Source organism: Panthera leo, chromosome C1 (assembly GCF_018350215.1).
Source record: "Panthera leo isolate Ple1 chromosome C1, P.leo_Ple1_pat1.1, whole genome shotgun sequence".
NCBI classification, from domain to species: domain Eukaryota; kingdom Metazoa; phylum Chordata; class Mammalia; order Carnivora; family Felidae; genus Panthera; species Panthera leo.
The window spans coordinates 213,838,343-213,863,587 of record NC_056686.1 but is presented as its reverse complement, the minus strand read 5'-3'; the positions used below and the strand labels follow the sequence as shown (position 1 = coordinate 213,863,587).

The following is a 25,245-nucleotide window of genomic DNA, read 5'->3' as shown; positions in this document are numbered from 1 at the left end:
AAGAGACAAAACAGATGAACACAAGGGAAGGGAAGCAAAAATAATATAAAAACAGGGAGGGGGACAAAACCCAAGACACTCTTAAATATGGAGAACAAACTGAGGGTTACCAGAGGGGGTGTGGGAGGAAGGATGGGCTAAATGGGTAAGGGGCATTAAGGAATCTACTCCTGAAATCACTGTTACACTACATGAAAACTAACTGAATGTAAATTTTTTAAAAAATAAATTTGAAAAAAGGGGGGAAAAAGAATTAGTAAAATAAAATAATAAAATTAAATTAAATTAATTAAATTAAATTAATTAAATTAGTAAAGTAAGTTTCGCTGGAACAAAGCCATTCTTGTTTATTTACATATTGTCTCCAACTGCTACATATGGCCAGAGAGACCCTACAGCCCACAAAGCCCTCTACAGAAGTTTGCCACTAGCCTTGGACGTATAAACCATTTGTCACGTGTATGTGAGGAAGAGCATAAAGAGAATGTGGTGTGGGGGTGTTAAACGCAATGTGCCACAAAAAAATGGAATTTGCACCTTGTCCCTCTCCCTGCCTCTGGCTCCACAAAGGAAGGGTCTCCATTCTGTCCCCAGAGGACTCTCTGGGTGCCTGGCAGGTAGTACGTGCTCGATGAATACTCACAGAATCAAAACCTCCCCATCTACACGAAGGGTCACTCACTACGCAATTTAGGGTGAAAACCCTCGTGGACGTGGAACATACCACCGTGACGTGTCCTTGAGCACAACTCCCCTAACCCATCCTGTCCCCACCTCATGGGGAACATTTCCAGGTGGTTCACGCTGCGCATGGAGGAGTCCCACGCTCCCCCATCTTCCTGCGATTCAGTCTGGGAGCCACGCTGTCTGTGAGAGGCCCACACCCCACACTGAGGCCACAGGGCGACATGCATGGGGACGCGCTCAAGTCTTGCTCCCAGCAAAGCCAGAGGCCAGCAGGAGCGGGATCGGAGGTGTGGGTCCTGTCCACCCCTTACCACGGCCCTCACGGTCTGCTCCCAGGCAACCCACCTCCTCCCCTCCAGGACTAACCGAGGAACATGGCTTCAGACATGTTACTGACACTGCAAAGTGAAGGCTTCAAATCTGATGGTCATGATGCGAAGCTGGAGGAGGAGGAGACAAAGACGGCTGGATGTGAGCCCTTGCTCTTCACAGCTCACAGCTGTCGAGTGGCCCCGCTGTGGTTCCGCCGGAAGCTGAGGTCACAGACTCACGCACATGCCTATGACTGGGCGACCATCTGTCCTAACCCCGTTTTACGCGCTGGGACGCAGGTACCCGGAGAGGACAGATGACTCCCCAAGGCCACATGCTTGTAGGAGGCGGAGTGAGGGCCAGAAGACAGTTGGCCAACCAGTCACATCCAGGGCACAGTATGGCCCTTGAGGGATGCTTGAGGGATGGAGCGCCTGCTCCACCCCACGTGGTCTAGGGGAGCAGCACGAGCCAGCAGGGCCCCGGGAAGGACACGGGACCAGGAGGGGCACAGCTGTTGCTCTCAGCTCCCTCACCCAACCTCTGCAGCTGCTGGAGGTGCACACAGACCCAGCCCCCGAGATGCAAAGGAGAGAGGGGGGCACCGGACCTGAACAGGGTCACGTCCTCACAGAGATGCCCAGTCCAAATCACCCTGTCCTGTCTAACCCCCTGAGTGATCCCTGTCCTCTCTAACCCTGAGTGATTAATATACTCAGTCCGGAGCTGGCATCTGTAAGCAATCCACGGAAGGACATCTCAGACCACATTTCCAGTCAGGCAGGTAAATCACACACTACGTCAACCGCCTTTTGGGATAATCTCGCCCCACGTATAACCCCCCTTCCTAACTTTAAACAATTTATCCCTTTCCTCTGACCAAGCTTCCTGTAGTCCTCTGGTATTTCAAGTATATTTCAAAACTGAAAAGAGTAATTCTAACCACAGGATTTAACATTTTAAAAAACCAAAACAGAAAAAAAGTTGAAAATATTTCCCCCCCCCCCTCGGCAAGTCCTGACTCAGAGGTCTGTCTACCAGGGCTGTGGGACGCATCACCAGGTTATTTGAACAAGCCACCGTGGGAGGGCATGGCATGTGGGTTGGCTGAGGCCAGCTGGCCTGACTCAGGAGCCACCTTCCTTTGTCATGGCACAGCTATGACACAGGCCCATGTGGACGGAGAAGACAGGAAAGCTTCCCAGAGATGCCAAGTGGCAGAGACACAGGAACAACAAACCAGTTAACCCAACAGATATTTACAGAATGCCTACTTTGTGCCAGGCATATGGTTCTGGGTGCTGGAATAAAGAGAGGGTCAACAAGCCCCAGGACATCCCTTTTCTCACAAAGTTTACAACTCTCCCTCCAACAAACAGAAATCAAGAGTGGGAAAGAAAGGGTGCGTATAATGTTAATGTTGACATAAAAAACAGAAACTCTAAATAGCCTACATCCAATAAAAATTTTAATTCATAATAAAAAATGTCAAAAGGTATTATCAAAAACGTTCCCCAAAAGAAAACCCCATACCCAGTAGCACTGGTAAATTCTAGCAAAACTTTAAGAAAGAAGGAACACCAAATTCCATCAAAAATGGGGGGGGGGGGGAACAGTGATATCGCCCCCTTATATTATGATGCTAGTTTATGTTTTATAAAGTCAGCTTAACCCATGTACCAAAACCTGGCAAAGATAAAAGGAAAGAAAATTCCAAACCAATACCTTTCACGGATATAGATGCAAAAATCCTTAACAAAATAAAAGCAAATTAAATTTAACAATAAATAAAAACGATAATACATCATGAGGAAATAAGGTTTGTTTCAGGAATACAAGGTTGGTTTAACATTTGAATATCAATTTAATTTGCTCTTTTAACAAAATTAAAGGGGGGGGGGGGAACCATGATCACTTCAATAGATGCAGAAAAGCATTTGACAAAATTCAGTACCCATTCATAATAAAAATTCTCAGCAAGTAAGAAAATCCTCAAACTGATAAAGGGTACCAACAAAAGGGCACCTGGATGTCTCAGTCAGTTGAGCATCCAGCTCTTGGTTTCGGCTCAGGTCATGATCTCACGGTTCGTGGGTTTGAGCCCTACATTGGGATCCATGCTGACACTGCGGGGCCTGCTTGGAATTCTCTCTCCCTTGCTCTCTGCCTCTTCCCCACTCACGTACTCTTTCTCTAGCTCTCAAAATAAATTTTAAAAACTTTTTAAAAAAAGGTGCCAACAAAAAGCCTACAGCTAACATCATACTCAAAAGTAAAAAGCTGAATTGTTTCCTATTAAGATTAGAAGAAATGAAAAAATTCCTGTTTTCACTACTTCTATTCAACATTGTCCAAGCAGTCCTAGCTTTTGCAATGAGGCAAGAAAAATATAAGGCATTTGGGTAAGAAAGAAGTACAGCTGTCCCTATTTGCAGATATAGCTGTTTATATAGAAATTTCTGGGGAATCTACAAAAGAACTACCAGAGTTAATAAGTTGTTTTCCAAGGTCACAAAATCCATTGTATTCTTTTGCAGCAAACAACGAAACATATTTTTAAATTTCATTTAATAGGAACAAAAATCAAACTACACAGGCATAAATCTAACAAAAGACATGAAAGACATCTACCCTGAAAACCACAAAACTTTGATGAAAGAAATTAAAAGAAGATCTAAATAAATTATATATCACGTTCATGGAAAAATTCAATGTTAAGATATCAATTCTCCCCAAACTGATTTATAGATTCGATGCAATTTCAATCAACAGTCCAGCAGGGGGGTGCCTGGCCGGCTGAGTGGGTGGAGCACGCGATTCGATGTCAGGATTGTGAAATCCAGCCCCACAGTGGGTGAAGAGATTACTTAAAAATAAAAGCCTGAGAAAAAAAAAGATTCCAGCAAACTTATTTTGTAGAAATGGACTAGTTACTCTTAAAATTTACATGAAAATGGAAAGGACCGAGAAATAACCAAAGCAATTTTAAGAAAGAACAAAAGTTAGAGGACTTGCCCTGTCTGATTTCAATACTTACCACGAAGCTATGATAATCAACCAAGTATGGTACTGGGGTAAGGTTAGATGTATAGATCAATGGACCAGGAGAAAAAGTCGGGAAACAGATTCACAAATAGATGGTCAATTGACTTGTGACAAAGGTGGCAAGGTGATTCAATGAGAAAAGGAAAGTCTCTTCAACGATGCTGCTGGAAAAACTGAACATCCGTAAGGAAAAAAATGGGTATCAACTCTTTCCTCAGACTACACACAGAATTAACTGTACATCAATCATAATCCTAACTTTTAGCAAAAAACCTTTGCGGTGCTGAGGTAGAAAAAGGTCTCTTGGATAGAAAAACAAGAAGCATGAACCATGAAGAAAAAAACTGATGAATTCGATTTCACCAAAAAGAATGACTCTATTCTTCTAAAGATGCCATTAAAAAAAAAAAAAAAAGGCAAGCCACAGATTGGGAACAACATTCATAACACATGTCACACAACTCAACAATAAGACAACCGATTCAATACAAAAATGGACAAATGATTCTACCATATACTTCACAAAAAATGACAAAATGTCAACAGACACATGAAAAGACGCGGGCGTCATCTGTCATCAGGGAAATGGAAATTAAAAGCACAGTAGGATAGCACACCGCTACCCGTCTATCAGGACATGTAAGATAAAAGACAAGTGCTGGTGAGGATGTGGAGAAGCTGGAACTCACATGCACTGCTGGCGAGAATCGCAAAGCCCAAGCACTTTGGAAAACAGTTGAGCGGTTCCTTAAAAAGTTAAACGTACACCTATTGTATACTAAATACCCGGCAATTCTACTAGGTATTTGCCAAGGTAAAAGAAAACATGTCCACACAAAGACCTGTATACAAATGTTCATGGCAGATTTACGTGCAATAGTTCAGAACTAGGAACTGCTCAAATGTCCACTAACACGTACACGGATCAACAAATTGTGGGAAAAGAACAAACTGTGGTTATACCCGATGTGGAAAATTTCAAAATGATTATACTGAGCCAAAGATGCCATAAAAAGGGGGACATACTTTCAACTTATAGTGAATTACTATTCAATTCAATTTACATGGGATTATTCAATTTATCTAGACTTCTTTAAAAAACGCAAAATAATCTTGAAGACAGAAAACAGACCCATGTCTGCCTGGGGAGGGGTGTAGACAAAGGATGGATCCCCAGGAAACCTTCAGGGGGATGGAACCATTCAGGGGATGGAAATGTTTGCTGCCCTGACTGGTGACCGTTTCAACAGGGGTGGGGCCGGGGGTGTGAACACCCTACAAGCCTTACACTTTAAATAGCGCAGCTCCTTGTACCGCAACGACACCTCAACTAAGTTATAAAAAGTACATCTAATGCACCGGAATAGTCTTTAAAGGACAGGGTGAACCTTTCTCCGAATGACTGGGGTGACCATATAGTTTTATCATCCAAGCCAGGAAATTTGTGCAAGTCAAAGTGAGTGCTAAAAATAATTAACGGGTGTTATCTCATCTACAACAGGGTGTGTGAGCTGGCAGTGCCCTGCACAAAACAGCGCTTACGGCTTTGGGAACAACAAATACCCAATCTATCCCTCAGTGTGATTAGATACTTGTTACATAAAGCAAACCGCAACGTTCACTCCTCAGAAGACAGCCAGAGCTGGCAACGGCCAGCGGGAAAGCAGTCACGGAAATGGTGCCGGTCTTCAGTGTCGCGCAGGACAGATGCCAAGGCTCCCGCCTCAAGGTCAGTGTCCCTCCGGCCCCATCAAGGACGGGGTGGGGCCCAACCCACTCCTAACTACTCCCCAAATGTGTTAATTACTCTGATCTACAATCTCTGGACTTTGGCAGCCAGGGACCATCAGGCAACGGTGGAGAGGGCACCTGACACGACCAGGTTGTTGCTGTTGTTGTTTTAAGTATATTTTGAGAAAGAGAGAGAGACAGCACAAGCAAGGAAGGAACAGAGACAGAGGGGGGAGGGAGAGAGAGAGAGAGGGAGTGAGAGAGAGAGACACAGACAGACAGACAGACAGAGAATCCCAAGCAGGCTCCGTGCTTTTAGCGCAGAGCCTGATACGGGGCTGGAACTCATGAAACCACAAAATCATGACCTAAGCCGAAGTGGGTCACCCAACTGACTGAGCCACCCAGGCACCCCATGAACCAGTTTTTCCAATGCAAGTCCAGCAGGGGACACCTGGCTGGCTGAGTCAGCAGAGCACAGGACTCTGGATCTCAGGGTCATGAGTTCCAGGTTGGGCATAGAGCCTACTTAAAAACTAAATTAAACGTAAATGTAAATGTAAATGTAAATGTAAATGTAAATGTAAATGTAAATGTAAATGTAAATATAAATATAAATATATAAATGGTACAGAAGGGACAGCCAGTGAACAGCCCTGTGCAGGGGGTGCTCCCAGACTTCTGAGAACACCTCAACACTGGACTGAAGTCTCGAGGTTTAGCTGAACATCCTGCAGAGAACTGGGACAGCAGTTCCTACAGTCCTCCTCCTGACTAAAAAAAAGAAAAGCCGGGGGTTGGGGGTGGGGGTTGGGGATCATGCCTTTCATTCTTGAGTTTACATTTCAAAGCAGGTGCTTCAGCTGTGGAGAGGGAGGGATTATTGAGTCAATAAACCAAAGCCTCCCCACCACAGAGCAGGGAATTATCTTAATTTGATAACAAGTCATTTCAAGGAAATAAAAGGATCCTATTCACTACTCTACCTGCCCTGAAATACCAGGTTATCCTGGGACAGAAAAGTAGGGGTTTTTCTAAGAAAAAATATAATATCCTACAGAATGATTCCATTTTCCTAACTTTCAAGGGAAAAAAAAAAAAACAAAACAGGACTTGACTCAATCATATTCCTGGCACATGTACCAAAGAATACTGGGTAAAGGATGACTGAAATTATTACTTTCCTAGACACCCTAAGAAAAAACTCACGCACATCCACATACCTTCTCCAGTGTTTGTCTTCCCGAAAAACTAAATGTACTAGAGTCAAACTACAGTCTCTCAACTGTCCATTCTGGTTGTTTCCTCTATCACTTGTAAATAAGAACAATTAGAAGCATCAACAGCCCTCTCTCTCTCTCTCTCTCTCTCTCTCTCTCTCTCTGAAAATGGCTTACATTTCACAAACGCAACCCCTCCTGGACAACACCACACGGCCCAAACCAGTGAGAGTCCTCCTTCACCCCCACCTCTAAATACACCTAAGAGACCACCACTGGCCCCAGCACTCACCACAAGGTTGTCAGGAAACAGTGTCCCCTCCCTCTGCCTGCTTGGAACAACTGTAAGACCTGAGTCTGAACCCCTGCCGTGGAGCACCTGGCTCTGAGGCTCCAGAGGCAGGCGCTGCCTACAGCAAAACCCCACACTTAGCAAACACACGCTACCAATTTGGCCCAACGCCTGCTTCTTCCTGCTTCTTGAATCTGAGAACACAGAGTGGCTTATGAAGCAGAGGATTTGCTGGATTCACTTCCTCCTGCAGCTGCTCACTCGGTCCCATTCCACCGCCCAAAGGGTGTTTTAACAATCACAGCCTTTAATTCGCTAAGCACCTACTATGTGCCGGGCACTTGCCCCACCAGCATACGTGAGTACTATGACAATGGGAGGACAAAGCGACAGGTGTTGAGAAGCGCAGCTCCCACAGCCGACAGCTGGCACAGCCAGGACGTGAGGTCAGCTCTCCTGGAGCCCTGTGCTTGAGCAGGAACCAGGGTGGGCTTGCTCGTGGCAGGGAGCCCAGGTGGCAGGCGCTGCTGTCCCAAATACGTGGGGCTTCCCATCTGGCACGTCTTCTAGCTTAAGAGGACACATGGGACACCCTCAACCCACGAGAACGACCCGCCCCACCCCAGCTCCAGGCCTGCAGTCACAGAAATTGGGAAGAGTTTTTCCATGAAGGAAATTTGCCAACTATATATATAGCTTTTCCTCTCTCCAAGCCAAAGTGACTGGCGTAGGGGTTTTGCCCAGGAAATATCCGAACTCCAAACAAGCTGAGAAGGAAAACTGATGTTGAAATCTGGATAAAGGTCATGGCTCCTCGGCAAAGGAGCAGCCCTGATCACCCCACAGGCTGACGTCGACTGGAAACAGCTGAGAAAGTCAGGTCCAGGGTTCCACCCTGTGCAGTTCTACTAGGGAACGTTCATTCATTCAACAAACACGAATGCCTAACAGACGAGATTTAAAACCACTAAAAATATTACTTAAAATCATTGCATAGCTTCTTTCTTACTTGAAGTTATTAGGCAATAACTACTAAAAACAGGAACCTTTTATTTCTCCTGTTTTTAGTAGTTATTGCTTGATAATTCTAAGGATAATAACTCTCCCAATACCTACTCTTCAGCAGCAGATGCTATTTTTTTAACACTCTCTGGACTCCATCTAAAATTCCTGTGTATCGGAAAAACTGCTGAGTGTGCAAGTTGAACCCGATTACCTTCTTACTATCACTGATGAGTGCCAGTGGAGATAGAAATCGGGAAACCCTCAGAGGGCACTTTTTTGCCAACCCAGTGACCTAGGAGAGGCTATCCCCATTTCACAGATGAGAAAATGGAGTCACACAGCTAACAAAGAAGACCACCTTTATAACAGACTTCATAAAACCTCTGCATACCATTAAATATTTCAACAATAACAGGGTACCTGGCTGGCTCAGTCAGTAGCACATGTGAGTCTTGACCTCAGGGTCATGAGTTCAAGCCCCACATCGTGCGTAGGGCCTACTCGACAATATTACTTGGGGAAAAGGAAGTCACAAATACAGACATGACAAATTACTCCTCTCTTTGCAGGGCACGGTTATCCTCACACGGTCACTTCAGGGCAATCATTAGGATGACACTAGGAGCAAAGCCCGCTGGATCAATCCCCATACCAGCAAGCCGTGCGCTGTGGAAACATGACCAGGCAGAGGGGCACCACGATACCTTGGGGAAGCCAGGTGAGATTTCAATATGGCATTCTGCAGAAGCAGTCCTCTAAACACGTATACCCCACATGAGAATACAATTCCCAATTATAGGAAATTACACTGAAATATGGCACATCTTTTTTGTGCCATGGACCCCTTGCGACAGTCTGGTGAAGCCTATGGACCCCTTCTCAGAATGTGTCTAAATACAAAAATTGAAACACTTAGGATTGCAATGGAAACCAATCTTAATAAAATGTAGTCATGTCCACAGACCCCTTGCAGGAATCTGAACGTAAGTTAAAAGCTGCTACCAGGCAACACACTTTCTTCTCTCTTCCCTCTCTCTTCTCTCTCGAAAGGAGATACGAGGGGTGCCTGGGTAACTCAGTCAGTTAGGCATCTGAGTTCTGCTCAGGTCGTGATCTCACAGGTCGTGACCTCACAGGTCGTGGGCTCTAGCCCCACAGCGGGCTGTCGGCAGGGAGCCCACTTGGGATTCTCTGAACACCCCCCCTCTTTGCCCCTCCTCCGCTCGTTCTCTCTCTCTCTCTCTCTCTTTCTCTCTCAAAATAAATAAACTTTAAAAGACAGAGAGAGAGATAAAGGGGGACTGGCACTCTGGCACTGATCTTGAGCTAGGAGAACCAAATTCTGGAAGGACCCAGATGACTCTGTGGAACTGCCATACTGACCAAGGACTGCCTTCTTTTGCATGGAATAAAACTTTACATGTTCACATCATTCTTATTTTGGCATTTTTTCTTATAAGCAGATGAAGAAGGATGAATGATGGCCTCCAAAATGATATGTGCACATTCTATCCCCTGGAACCTGTGAACATCAGCTTATTTAGAATAAGGATCTTTGCAAATGTAATTAAGGATCCAGAGATGAAATCATGCTAGGTTATCTGACTGGGCCCTAAATCAGTGACAAGTGTTCTGAAAACCGACGAGAGAGGAATCAGGAAGCAGGGGACAGCCATATGGAGACAGGCAGAGACTGGAGGGATGTGGCCACAAGCCCAGGAGAGCCAGGGGCTGGGAGGGGCTGGCGTGGAGTCTCCCCTAGGCCTCGGGAGGAGGCACAGTCCCGCCACACCTCCATCTTGGATTTCTGACCTCTAGAAGGGTGACAGAATAAATCTCTGTCGTTCTAGTCTGTCCTGGCAGCCCCAGGACACTAACAGTGCAGCCAAATCCTTTTCTAACAAACACATCTCTATGATTTTCTAAACATTAAATACTGGGAATTCAATATAAACTCCCTTTTATGCATGCAGTGTTATATATGGCACGATGCAGAAGTGGCCCTCTAAGCATGAATATCCTACACCTAATTCTCATCCAGTTCATACTGAAAACCCTCTTTATTGTCCATCCCCATTATCTGGCCAATCCATTTTCCTGAAATTTAAAAATAAATTTAAATTTATTTAGTAGGGCCTTCTCCTTCCCTTTACTCTGTTCTCACATGATGCCAACAGGCACTGGCGTCTCGCTTCCAGCCCTCTGCCCGTGCCCCCTCCGCTCCCTCTCACACCCCTGCCCCTCATGCCAGCGTGCACTCACTCATCCTCTGCCCTTCTCCAGCCCACCCTTCTGCTCTCGCTTCTTCCTCGGCCAGCTCAGCTCGGTCACTTCCACCCAGGTCCCCTGATCTGCCCGCTTCCTCATCATCAACCCAGCCTCGCCTCTATTCCTTTATCACAGGCACGTGACACGCTCACCAGAGATTCTGGGGAATCAGGACACAGTACAGCCCCAACCATGATCCATCTGAAATGAGGTAGACAGAAGCCGAGGAAGCTGTAAACCAGAACCAAGCCCGAATCAAATAGATCAGGCAACAAAAAGGACACAAGACAGAGCGAAGGCTGCCCTCTCAAGGAGAACCACACCCTCTCTCGGGCAGGGGGCTCAGCACAGGGGCTGCTCTGCGAGGGAGACCACACTCATTTTCCCAAACGTCCCTCCTGCGGCCTACGATGCTTGTTCTAGCCATAGCATCTGCACGAACACCTGAACACATTCTGAGCCCCCAGTGCTACAGAGTGAGGAAATAGAGTTTAAATGATCAACTTTGCCACATCTACAGATGAAATGTCTCCACCCACACAAGTGATCGTTATAGACCCATGATGTGGAAGGGCTTACGATGAAAATGTAAAGTTACACACATACTGCTCTGCGTATAACATGGGAAAAGCAGCATACGCCCCCGGCATAAGCCTGAAGGGACTCGGAGAAAGAGAAGAGCTGCTGAACTGTGACCTTTCCTCCCCTCACTTTAAATCTCCTCTAGAACCATTATTGTGATGTAAGCACTCTGCACAATAAGGGGGTAAGCTGCCTGCACGAGCTCCAGTCCCGGGACGCTCCTGGGGCCCGCCCCCCAGCCCACTCACTCGCCCCTTCTCAGTGGCCAGTCCAGCCCCCGGGCCCACAGAGATCTGCCCCACGCTCGCACTGTGTTCTGCCCCTTCTGCTGTTACACCTGTCACGGGACACTATAATCACTTCTTTTCACGTCTAACAGGCTGTGAGAAGTCCCTGAGTGCAGGGGACATGTTTATCCATGTCCGTCTGCCCTCAGGCACTGGGCAGAGAGAGTACCTCCACGCTGGATGCTTGAAAGAAGGAAAAACAAGTCTGTCCAAAACCTGCGTCTTTTCCAATTGGTTTCTGTTTGTTTTCAGAAATCAGAATGCCAAGGTACAGCCGTAGTGTTGTCAAATTGTTGCTGGGCTCTCCAGGGGTAGATAATAAGTTTTCACACACACACACACACACACACACAAATGGACACCACCCAGAGACACACAGACACACACATGGACATACATACATGAGCGTGCGCACACACACACACACACACACACTCACACACACACAGAAAAAGGAGCCGGGCCCAACCCATGGCTGCTCATCAGAATCCAAAGACGCACAGCTCCCAGCAAGCTCTTGGCCCAGTACGAAGGGCATTTGTAAGAGGGTAACAGCAACCCACAGCATAGTCCACTGCGATGAACGAACCATTCAATCTCCTCTCTGAAGAGAAAGAAGCAACAAAGCCTCCTTCCTGGCTCACGCTCGCCGGCACAGAGCCCATGTGCATCCTGCACAGGGAACAGCGAGCTTCAAAGAGAAGCCCTGGCCTCAAGTCAAGACCTAAGAAAGTGTGACCAAGTGCACAGATTACTAAGGAGCCTGTGCGCATCTGGCATCACAAGAGTGTGAGTCCCAAACGTGGCTGCACTGCAAAATCACGGAAAGCACCGAAAAGTCACCCACTTACAAATCGGCATCAGAACCTCTGGGGATGGTGCCAATATTTTTTTCCCAAAGGGTGCTCAGGCACAGCCAAGTTTGGGAACTGCTGCCCTGAGTAAGCAGAAGGTGGCAACATGTTACCTTCTGACCACGGCATGAACAGGAAGACCTCCCAGAAGAGACAGCTGTCACCCTTCCTTTGAGGAATGGACAGGTCTGTAGAGGGAACTTCAGCAAAGGGCCCCCATACTGAGGAGCCCCACCAAGACCAGGGTGACCTGTGCACAGGGTACTGGTTCCCTACAAAAAGCAGGTCAGCTGGAGCAGGTCCGTGGCGAGGCGAGAGGCTGGGACAGCTGGGGAGCGCCACGTCCCATGGACTGGAGGAGGTAAGAACTGAGGTGGCCCTTGATGATTTACACTGCTTTTAGAAATGGGCAGAATGTGACTCTTTTTAATGGTTTTATATTTCAGGCATATTCCAGTCAAACTTGTCTTTCCTCTTCAAGGTCCAACTCAAGTGCGGTCGCTGCCAGGACCCCAGGGATAAGAGTAAAACAGCCCGACTGCTTTTAGGTCCAGTGAAGTCTAGAATAATCCACAGTGATTTTAATTAGAAGCTATTATTCAGCAAACAGAGAAAGTATGAAACATTTCACTTAAGAAATGTAAGTAACTCAAACTAAAAGAAAAAGGTCTAGTTAAGTACCAAAGGGTATCATAAATCAATTTGGTCCACTGCTTTCAACTACCCACTGAACAGATAGGCAGTGAGTGCCTATAATCATAATGTTAACAACAGCCAACACTTACGTCATGTCTACATTTTATCAGCTCATTCAATCCTCACAGCGACCCCGTAAGTATGTACTATTATTATCCCATTTCTCAGATGAGGAAGCTGAGGCTCAGAGTTGTTCAGTGACTTGCCCAGGGCCACTCAGCTAGTGAGCTGAGATTCATGACCTGGCTTCCCAGTCCTTGTCTCTGAGCCCTGCTGCTTCTGCACAAGGTCCCACGCTGGGTACTTTCAGCAGTGAAAAAAAGAATATAACCTAGTTCTACTGTCTAGGTTCTTACACTTGAGGAAATACAGATCCCAGACATTCAAAGACAGAGTCCCTGATTCCTCTGGGAAAACCAGAACATGGAACACCACATAGCACATCATTTTCCCCAAAAATGAAGTAAAGGGTAACCGAACCTGTTACAGCCTGAGTCCCTAACACACAAGCTGCGTAACTTATAAAGCACCGTCCTTTCCTTGGGCTCCTGTTCCCCCACAGCGCTGGCTTTCTCGGTCCCTGCTGACGGCAGCTTCCGTCCCCGCCCTCTGGCTGTTCGGGGGGACCCAGAGCCCCACCGAGGGAGGGTGCCGTGGGCACCCCCACCCACCAGCCTGGGGAACGGGACGTGCACCTGGACAAGACCAGAGCTGGCTGCTGGTCCCAGGGCCAAGGTATCGTCCAACACCAGCACCACAGCCCAAGAGGTTCGAGGCGGGGGGTCAGGCCTCAAGCTCGTGATGCTGGGACAGCAGATGACCTCCCCGACAGAGGTAAAGGGCTCCAGAGTGCGGAATGAACTTCCAGAGAGCCACCGTCCTCTCCCAGGCAATGCGGGTGCAAATGCCTCGCAATCCCCGTGGGCCCTGGGCTCCCTGCCATCCAAGGGACACGGGCCAGTACTCGGCCTGCACCCGCCTGCAGTCAGCCCTCAACCTGCTTCCCGCTGTCCATCAGCAGCATCTGTGTCACCCTCCGATGACGAGTCCCTCGGTCCTACTTAGCTTAGAAAACCTTCACTAAATTCACCTCGGCTCATTCTACCTCCCTCAAAAGGGACAGAGCCTCTGACACCAGCAACCATGAAGTCAGCCTCTGAGGTGAAATTTCCAGAACTGGAGGGGTCAGTGATGCACCCCTAGTAAAGGGAGGGCGTCCACAGCCACCTGAGTCTGGCCCTGCACACATGTACCGTGGGGCCTCGTGCAGAGCTGCTTTCTGGGAAAGCAGCAATTACCAACTGCTCAAAACCCCATTTTTCCTCACCACCCTACTGAATTCCCAAGTCATGCAAGACAAGGAACAGCATGGTACCAACGAGAAGTGCCTAGCCAAAGCGCCTGCAACCCTGCTCTCCATCGGCCCCTCCTCTCCACAGTAGCTCCATCGAGGCTTCCACACGTCCCACTGGGCCACAGCAAGGCCACGCGTCCGACCTCTGACATCCATGCTGACCTCCTCTTCCTGCAAGACCTCGTCTTCGGCAGCAGCCAGACTTGTAACAAAAACAGTCACCAACCCCGGCTTTCAAAACCTTAACGGCTTCCCAGTACCCATGACAAAAAAGTCCAAACTCCGCACGGCGTGGAAAGCACTTCACCTCTGACCTCTGCCCATCTCGCCGCCCTCACACGCTCTGCCCTCTCTGGCGGGAACCACTTCTACCCCCGGACACTCGCATTGCTGGCCAGGGCTCCCTCTCAGCCTCAGGCCTCCAAGACTCTCGCCCCTGACACCTGCCCCCCACCGCAGCCCCGAGCTGGTTCCTCCCCGGCCCGCTGCGCCCACGGGACCACACACCACGTGAGGGCAGACCTGCCCTGCCGCCCGGAGTGCGCACTGGAAGCGTTCTGCTGGTGAGATCAGCCAGAGGAACGGGGCGGGGCCCAAGTCATCCTGGAGTCAGTGGCAATCAAGTCACCCTTCAAGCAGTACTGTGTGGGGGCTCTCAGGTACAGCAGTGAGCAAAACTAAACCCTTGCTCTCACGCAGGAGATGCTACAGCCCTGTGACAAGCAGACCCAAATGGACTCAGAGGAGGGGCTCTCAGGGTCGGGGATGGGGGGGGGGGGGGGGGCAGGGGGAATGGAGCTGTGCCACACCCCACTACTTGGACTTGTTTTTGCTGCATTTTGACACTTCAAGTAACATTAAAGGAGGTGATGACATTTCATCGAATCTTTATTAAAATAGGACAAAGCTTTAAATGATGAAAACACTGACTTGGCAAAATAAGTAAGAGCACTAAACTCTGATGGCCCTGCTCCTCCTCGCACACTCTACAGCTCTATGCCGCTCCGGGAAGGTCATAAAAGAAGCCAGTGCGGGACTGGAAGACAAAATCACCACCGAAAACTCAAAGATAAAGAGATCAGGCAAGGGGGAAATCCAAATCAATGAAAACATTTGGAAGCCCAAGAGAAAATGGAAAATCTTTCCCGAAGCAGAAAATGACATTAAACAGAAAGAATTTTTAGAATCTCTCTCTATCTGGGTGCCTGGGTGGCTCAGTTAAGCGTCTTGATTTTCGCTCATGTCATGATCTCCGGGTCGTGAAATTGAGCCCCACATCGGGCTCCGCGCTAAGCGTGGAGCCTGCTTAAGATTCTCTCGCTCTCCCTCTCCCTCCTCCCCAACTTGTGCTTTCTCTCAAAATAAAGAAATTAATTTAAAAAAAAAAACAAAAAACCTCTCTATCAAATGAGAATTGGCCTGGAGATAAAAACAAGGTAAAAAGAACATGAAAGCTATGCTGGATGGGGGTAAAAATCATAAGGAAAGGCAATAGGAAACAAAATTAAAACTTTCCTAAATAGAATCTGGGAAAGTCAACAAATTTAAATAATGCAGGAGAACTCGACAGACACGGAGATACAGAACCCTCCTGGCCAAAACCTGACAGCTTCGTCCGCCTCCACAGGGTTGTGCCGATGGCACCACCTGTCCAGTGCCCTCCCTCCGTCCCCCTCCACTCAGAACCAGCAGCAGGTGGTCTCCCGCCGCCTCCTACATACCCTCTGCCCTCTCCCTTCCTCCTCCAGGTCACCCTCCACACTGCAACCAGAGTATAACATTCTCACACTGCAAGTCTGGCAAATTCACCAAACGGAACGATTCAATGGTATTACCTGGTGAAGGACGAAGCCTGGAGCCCTGCCCCTGGTCTCTCTCTCCCCCTCAGGCCTCAGCAGCCACACAGCCCTTCTTCCGCTTCTTCACACAGGCTGTGCCGTGTCCTCCATCACGAGGCCTTTGCACGCACTGGGCCCCCGACCTGCCCCATGCTAGGGTGCCTACAGGCACACACACCTGCACACACTTCCTTCAGCTGATTTACCACTAACCAGTCTTCACATCTCAAGGAAAATATCACCTCTTCAGGGGCAGTCCCCCAACTCCACCCCAGTACCAGTGGAGGGTTGGGGGGGGGGGGTCCTCACTATGCAGCCTTCCTTCCCTACCACCTGTTTCAGCTGTCACCTCTTCCTGCGTGCTGCCCTGAGGCCCCAGGAGGACACGAGGTTGACGAAGAGCCCCTCTTTTCTGCTCACCAATGAAACTCCACCACTGAGAATGGTGCTCCGCCCTGGGCAGGCCCTCAATAGACATATTCTGAACCAATAAATGAGCTAACAACAAAGTTCCCGAAGAACAAGACAAAGCACATGAACCAGAACTATACAGAAAATAAAAGGAAAAAAAGATCTTTGCGAAAGTTGGAAAACCAAAAGCAAGTCTGGAAGACAGAAGATTTACTATATACCAGACAAACTAGTAAGCAAAATCCAACAGCACAGAAGAGAAAAAGAATCCCACAAGATTTCAAGCAGAAATGTACAAATATCCTCGACGATAACGACAACAGCAAGGCTAGCTTCAGATGCCTCCCCTCCAACACCAGGATCAGAAAACATGATGTCGTTGGAATTATCTAATTAAAAAAAAAAAAAAAGGGGGGCGCCTGGGTGGCTCAGTCGGTTAAGCGGTTAAGCGTCCGACTTCGGCTCAGGTCACGATCTCACTGTCCGTGAGTTCGAGCCCCGTGTCGGGCTCTGTGCTTACTGCTCAGAACCTGGAGCCTGTTTCAGATTCTGTGTCTCCCTCTCTCTCTGACCCTCCCCCGTTCATGCTCTGTCTCTCCCTGTCTCAAAAATAAATAAAACGTTAAAAAAAAAAATTAAAAAAAAAAAAACAACACCATATTTTGTTTCCTTTGTGGAAAGCAGAACATTCTACATTATTTTTCTTTGTTCTTTGGTGCCTTCTCATTTTCATTAGTGTAATACAAACAACAGTTGGTGAAAGAAAGCACTGAGAAGCATGTTCTATGTGACTAAACACCCTGTCAGTTACAAAGGTTGACCAGAAAAGGACATCACCAATTGGGCTGGCTATAAGCAGATACAGCATAAGAAAATCTGTGAATTATAAATGTATTTTTTAAAGGAATTTTTAAACTCAAATCATTAACAAATATCAACAGTGCACACACCACTCACAAAAATGCCAAACAGAAGAGAGGTACCAAGGAAGCATCCAATCAAGAAAGCACAACACTCAGCCACCAAACACAGGAGTCCGAAGTGCACAAATCCCGACAAGTAGAAAATGTCTAAAGTTCACTATTACAGGCAAAGAGCTCCAGACTGAAGTAAAACGACTTCTAACAACATGCTGCTTACAAGAATTACAATCTAAAATAACAAGGAAAAACTGAAGCTAGAAGTGAGGGTGGGAGAGGGAAGTACGCATTATTAAATTCTGAACAAAAAAAGATGGCAATGTTAGCATCAGAGTACAGTGAGTGGTAAGAACTATTCAGTGTGAACAAGACGGTACCTTATTGACAAATGGCTACTCAGTAATGGTGGTATTAACATCCACGTGCTTTTTTTTTTAAAGAGCTTCAAAAATGATGAAGGTGAAACATGTTGCAAATGTTAAGAATAAAATGACAAATATAATTGTCCTGAAATAGAGTAATTCTTCATCAGTCTATGGAAGATCAGGTAAATTAAAAACAGGATCATAAGAAGACCTAAACAACAAATTTCATAAATGATGACAAAGACCAAACATTACTCCCTTTGGTAAATACATCATCCTTCAAGTAAATGGTATCTCACGTTTTATAATCGGTGATCTTAATGCAGACACCTATAAATATCACTGAGCGACAAGATGCAGAAAAAATTAAACTAGTGAAAACTGCAGATTCACTCATAAGTGGAAGAGGCTGAGAGGCTAAACAGAGCTTCTGGTAATACCATAGGACTGGTGGGAAAAACACAAATTCAGAGCCCAATAGAGAACGAATACCTCAAATTTACAGAGGAGACTCCTGAAGGAGTATCCCATAAGGAGTGCAAAGAGACCAGCCAATGGAAGAAGTAAAGCCCACATTCAAATCAGCTCTATCACAAACTGGATTTAAGATAATCTGCTGCTACCCTGCTTACCTAACCAGAAGCAAAAGTAAATGCTCTCTAAGGGAAGACAGCATCACCTGAGCATAAAATTATCTTGACAGTTTCCAACCATATTTGTCAACCAAAATTAACAGGCATGCAAGAAAAAAAGACTAAAGGAACAAAAGCCAACAGAAAGGCCAGACAATAGAAGAAGACCCATAAAAGAACCAGATATTTGAGTTTTCAGACATAGACTTTAACATAAATATGCTTAATATAGGGACTGTGGCAGGCAACTAGAAATCTTTTTTAAAAAATCAAATGAAAATTCTCAAGCTGAAAGACAAAAGAACTGAAATGGATTTTTTTAAGTTCGTTTATTTATTTTTGAGAGAGAGACAGAGAAAGCAAGGGAGGGGCAGAGGGAGAGGGAGAGGGGGAGAGAGAGAGAGAGAGAGAGAGAGAGAGAGAGAGAGAGAGAGAGAGGAATCCCAAGCAGACTCTGTGTGGACAGCACAGAGCCCAGTGTGGGGCTCAAACCCACGAACTGTGAGATCATGACCTGAGCCAAAACCGAGAGTTGGACTCTTAACCAACTGAGCCACCCAGGTGCCCCCTGAAATGGATTTAATAACAAACAAGAAAGACCTGAAGAACATCAAAAGATAATAATGATAATAAAACACCCTGAGAGAAAAGAATAGAAAATACTCTTTTTAAAGAATACAAAAAACAAATGGAAGAGAGTGAAAAGATCTAACACACAAGCCCCAGGATAAGAGGAAAAAATGAATGGGTAGAAGCAACACCTGAAGAAATAATAACCAAGACTTTGCCCAAACTGACAATAAAAGGAATCTAAATCCAAAGATTTCAGAAGTGCTAGGAATACTAAGCAAGATAAATACAAAGAGCTGTGTCTGGAAAAATCGTAAAAAAAAACATAATAAAATTTTTAAAGTAGTAGGAAGAATATACTACTCCATCCAAGGAGCAACAATGAGTTGCTAATGAGTTTCTAACAGAAATAATGGAAGCTAAAATACAAGGACTTTTTTTTTTAATGTAAGCTATCTGTGCCACGTGGGGCTAAAACTCATGACCCTGAGACCAAGAGTCGCACGCTCCACCAACTGAGCCAGCCAGGCACCCCTACAATGACATCTCTAGATTGCTCTAAGAAAATAACTGCCACGCTAGAATTGTGTAACAAGCAAAAACATCCTTCAAAAAGGTGAAATAAAGGTATTTCAAACAAAAAGAGAAACCTATACTAAAGAAATACTGAAGGGAGTTTTTCCACACAGAAGGAATATTACCACAAATGGATCACAGAAATACAAAAAGAAATGAAAAGCAACAGAAAGCTTAAATATCCATTATAAATCTAAATGAAGGTCCTATGAGGCTTCAAATATTTATAAAATTAAAGAAACCAGCAGAAAGGCTAGAGGATAGTACAGAGATGGTTGTTTTTTATTTAAGTACCACAATTTAATTGTAATTTCAATTATGATTTCAGTAGCAATGAAGAGTATAGAGAGTGTAAAGGCTCTAGGGTCCTCGCGTTATCTGGGAAGCACTAGAAGTATACTTCTTTATTTAGTACTTTAGTACTCTTATTAGAATTTAATTAAAGTCAAGGATGTATTTTGTAATCTGTAAAATATACACTAAAATAATGTATACACTTGTTTTTGATGTTTGTTTATTTTTGAGAAAGAGAGACAGAGCATGAGCAGGGGAGGGGCAGAGAGAGAGGGAGATACAGGATCTGAAGCAGGCTCCAGGCTCCAAGCTGTCAGCGCAGAGCCCAATGAGGGGCTCAAACCCACGAACCGTGAGATCATGACCTGAGCCAAAGTCAGACGCTCAACTAACTGAGCCACCCAAATACCCCTAAAATAATGCATACAAAACAAGCCATAACAGGGGCACCTGGATGGCCCAGTCGGTTAAGTGTCCAACTTCGGCTCAGGTCATGATCTCACGGTTTGTGTGTTTGAGCCCCACATCCGCTGGCTCTGTGCTGACAGCTTAGAGCCTGGAGCCTGCTTTGGATTCTGTGTCTCCCTCCTTCTCTGCCCCTCCCCTGCTTGCACTCTGTCTCTCTCTCCTTCAAAAATAAATAAACATTAAAAAAAAAAATTAAAAAAAATTAAAGAACTGAATCTTTAAAAAAAAAAAAAAGCTATAACAGAAGGTAAAAAGAAATAATTAATCCATTTAAGAAAGGAAGAAATGTGTGAAAAAATATAAAAAGACATAAAGAATATGTTAGATTTATACCCAAATACAAGAGTATCTAAACTAATCACAGATTAAAAATAATCCAACCCAACTGAAAATATAATCCCATTAAATAATACAATGGTTAATTTTAAAAACCACAAAACCATATGTTGCTTACAAGAGATACACCCTATATATAAACAAAAAGGCTTGAAAGCAAAAGAATCGAAAATTATGTACCATTACTCAAAATAATTACCAACCACAAAAAAGCTATTGCAGCTATAGTAACATCAAAGTAAACTTTAAGGCAAAAAAATATGAAGAGAACAGAAAGTTATTTCATAAAAGGCTCAATCTAGTAAGAATATAAAATAACCCTAAATCTATATGCACTTAAACATAACCCTCTACATATATAAAGCAGGACTAGCAGAATGAAAACAAAAACCAGGTAAGTACAAAATCACAGGAGGTTTTAATCAATCTTAATAATTAATAGGAAAAGTGGAAAAACAAATCAGTAGGTTATAAAATATTTGAGAAAAATAACTAAACCTTTGTCCTAATCAACTGCATACAGGAACTACTGAATCTGAGTTACAGTCAAATGCACATGGAACATTTATGAAAACTTGTAGCTGATAAAAAGTCTCATCAATTTCAAAGGTTTAAAATCACAAAGTATATTCTCTGATCATAGTAAAATTAAGCTAGAAATCAATAACAATACAACAAGAAAAATCCCCCAAGTGCCATGATATTAGGAAATGTACAGATCACAAAAGATACAAAATAATATACATTATGAGTCCCATTTATATCAAATATCTAAAACCATCAAAACTAATCTACAGTATTGGATGGTCAGGATAGTGTTTACATTTGGAGAGGGGAGGGTAACCATGACTGTGAGAGATCATGAGCGGAGCCTCTCTGGGCCTGGATATGTTCTATCACTCAATCTGAGTGGTCATTACACATCAAGCTTGCACTTATATTCATGTATTTTTTCGTAGGCAAGTCATTTTTCCATTTAAAAACTTATCTGAAATATATAGTTTCAGTAAAGTGGAAATTCTGCATTGATAAACTCCTTTGGAAAGTTATAGTAGTAAAAATACACCTTCAGCATAAATCTGTAATTTTATGATCATAAAGCTGAAAATAATTTTAAAACATGTTAGAAAATGAGAAGGAAAGAAGCATGAAGGTAAATGAGAATTTTTACCTGGTAACTTCAGCCCCACCATTACTAGATGAAATCTACTTTAAAAGAAAAAAAAAAAAAAAAAAAAAAAAAAAGACAGGGGTACCTGGGTGGCTCAGTCAGTTAAGCATCCAACTTCAGCTCAGGTGGTGATCTCATGGTTCATGAGTTCGAGCCCTGTGTCGGGCTCTGCGCTGACAGCTCAGAGCCTGGAGCCTGCTTCCAATACTGTGTCTCCCTCTCTCTCTGCCCTTCCCCCATGCTCACTCGCTCGCTCTCAAAAATAAAAAAGACAAAGCACTAAAACTATCACAACCAGTAAGGGCAAATTTAGATAGAGAAAGCCAATGAATAAGGTAATTTGAACCCTAAAAACACAGTGTCTAACTATCTGAAAGCCCATGAAAAAAACTAATTCATAAAGAGAGATATTCAAATAGCCAATGTTCAACCTCACTTTGATAGTTGAAGAAACAAATCAAAACAAATTACCCTTTTTATTTGAGAGAAAGAGAGAACGTGAGCAGGGTAGAGGGGCAGGGGGAGAGAGAGAATCTCAAGCAGGCTCCACATTCCGCGTGGAGCCAGATGCAAGGCTCAATCCCACAACCCTGGGACCATGACCTGAGCTGAAATCAACAGTTGGACGCTCAACTGACTTGAGTCACCCAGGTACCCCAACAAATTACCATTTTTAAACTATCAAAATGGCAAAGATATCCTAAAATGTTAAAACATGGTGTTTGTAAAAGGATTTAAAAAAAGAACTTTTAGGGCGCCTGGGTGGCTTAGTCAGTTAAGCATCCCACTTAAGCTCAGGTCATGATCTCACAGTTTGTGGGTTCAAGCCCCACATCGGGCTCTGTGCTGACAATGCAGAGCCTGCTCAGGATTCTCTCTCTCCTCTCTCTCTCTGCCCCTCCCCTGCTAGAGCATGTGCACATGTTCTCTCTCTCTCTCTCTCTCTAAAAATAAATCAACTTAAGAAAAAAAGAACTTTCATGAAGTCCCATTGATATAAGTTCTAAGGGCAAGTTGGCAATGAGATATGAAAAGCCTCTAAGTTTTCAGAGATTAGTATTAACATGTTTAATCATCAGAAACATATAATTTCACATTACAGAGGCTGGAACCTAAAGCTGGCAAATTCCCTTCTTCTCTTCATGCCACTTTTTTGGCCTTGTGAGGGGGCGGCCCCACCTGAAGGTGAGAAGGCAGAAGACATCGTGAGCTCTACTCCCCATCTTCTGGAAGCTCCCGCTGCCGCCACGCCACCAAGGAAGAATCTGAAGGCAATCTCTACGTCTCCAGCCTCACCCCAGCCTCACACTGTTCTTAAAGAACAGGACGACAAGCAGACCCCCTCTAGTTACATGGCCTCGTTTGTGACACCTCCTCCATGCAGCCTGTCTAAAATCTCTCCCCTCCCCACATACCTTCCCCCATGTCCCTTGGCAGTCTCTTGTCCTATGGGCCCTCATTTCTTATAACGTTATAGCTCTCTGGCCATCCGGGGGAGAAATAAAAATGGAGCCTTTTGTACTGTGGAGTAAATGTACTCATGCTTCTCAGCTACCAAAGGTTTCCAACTGCAGCAGCTTTCACGGACTGATTGTAGCAGGCAGGCAATTTAGTAGACATTGTGCAATTGGGGAATTACTCCAGGAATAGCTGGAAAACCAAACGAGATGTCCCAGGAAACGCAGCAGCTTCTGGACAAATGCATTCGTCCTGCACTTGCTCCTGGCGCACGTGTGCCAAGCACTGGCCAAGTCCACGGCCGGGCCCTGCCTTTCGGGAGGGCCGACTTCAGACAGACCCACACGGGGACTCGGGCAGTTTGCTGTATGGTAAGTACCAGGTTCGGGGTGTGGACGAGAAATACTGCAGGGGTGACTGAGGGGGAAGATCATCAAGTGTGAATTTTAAGCCGAGAAAATACTTCTATTGCTCACAGCTCCAGAACTGCCGGACTCTCTACGGAAGCATGACCGGCGGGAAGCGGGCCGTGAACTCGCCCCGTGTATCTCCATGTTCCATACGCCGTCATGGATCACTCATGGGATGAGCTTGCCTACCTACGCATGTTTCTGGGTAACCTCAGTATTAATCTTTCTCTTGTCCCCTCTCAGTACATCCTCAGGTGAAAAGGCAGTTTTTAAAGCACTAACGAAATCAAAAATAAATGTGAGAGAATCGGTGCCTCGTCCCTGAAGGCTGGGAATCGTCCGTGACTACCTGACAGAGATGTGGTTCCAGAGGTTTCTCCAACACAGACTGCCTCCACATCTGCAAGTCCAGTGTGGGCACTCTGCACACATTTCCCATAGAGACAACATACAAATCAGGGTTCACTGTCGGAGCAGGCTGACAGAGCTCCGAATTAACTCACATGGTACCAAAAGCATAGTGCCATTCTATTTTTTCCATATTTTTACTGAGATATAATTCCTACACAGTTCACCCTTTTAAAGTGTACAACTTAGTGGCTTTTAGCATACTCCCAAAGTTGGGCAACTGTCACCTGTATCTAATTTTAGAAACTTTTGTCACCCCTGAAAAAAGCCTGTACCTCCAGCAACCGTCCCTCCCTCCTCCACAGGCCCCCACCCCCACCACTCAGCTACTTTCTGTCTCTACAGATTTGCCTACTGTGGCATTTCATATAAATGGAATCATCAAATATGTGGCCTTTTGTGTCTGGCTTCTTTCATTTAGCTAACGTGTCCAAGGCTCATATAAGTCGTGACATGTATCACCCATTTTTCAGAGGCCTTTTAACAGCTCCTACTTTGTACCTCAAATGGAATTCCATTTCCAAGAATTTAAAGAAATAATCAGAAATGCACCAAAGGATCTGTGTCCAAGTGCATATCACAATATTACTTACGATAGGAAAATACGTTCAATATAGGGACTGGTTAAATTTAACACACATATACGCTGAAATACTATGCAACAGTAATACACAAGATTTTAGAGGACATTACAAGCGAAAAGGCTCACTGTTAACTAAAGAAAGAAGGTTAAAAAACCATATTTTATAAAATGTATTTGGTGGGAATGACATCGGCCGAAATTATTACCAGTTATCTTTGGGTAATAGGAATATGGATTGTTTTAAATTTCCTATTTACATTTACATACTTGAAAATTTTCTTCAATAACTGGATCAGAAAAGTGTTTTGTCTTTTTATTTTAAATTTTTTTTAATGTTTATTTTTGAGAGAGAGAGAGAGAGACAGAGTGTGAGCAGGGGAGAGGCAGAGAAGGAGGGAGACACAGAATCCAAAGCAGGCTCCAGGCTCTGAACTGTCAGCACGGAGCCTGACACAGGGCTCAAACCCACGAA

The 25,245-nt window shown here is 45.1% G+C and overlaps 1 protein-coding gene and 1 long non-coding RNA gene across 8 annotated transcripts in view; one reads left to right on the top strand and one right to left on the bottom strand.

The window, feature by feature from the left end:
- DGKD (diacylglycerol kinase delta) overlaps positions 1–25,245 on the bottom strand; it is a 124,747-nt gene that overhangs the window by 57,847 nt on the left and 41,655 nt on the right. The gene's annotated exons all lie outside the window — the stretch shown is intronic.
- On the top strand, positions 9,894–25,119 carry LOC122226799. The gene is made up of 4 exons (XR_006205772.1): positions 9,894–12,644; positions 12,730–12,923; positions 23,017–23,743; positions 23,851–25,119. It is a non-coding gene; the product is annotated as an uncharacterized LOC122226799 (long non-coding RNA).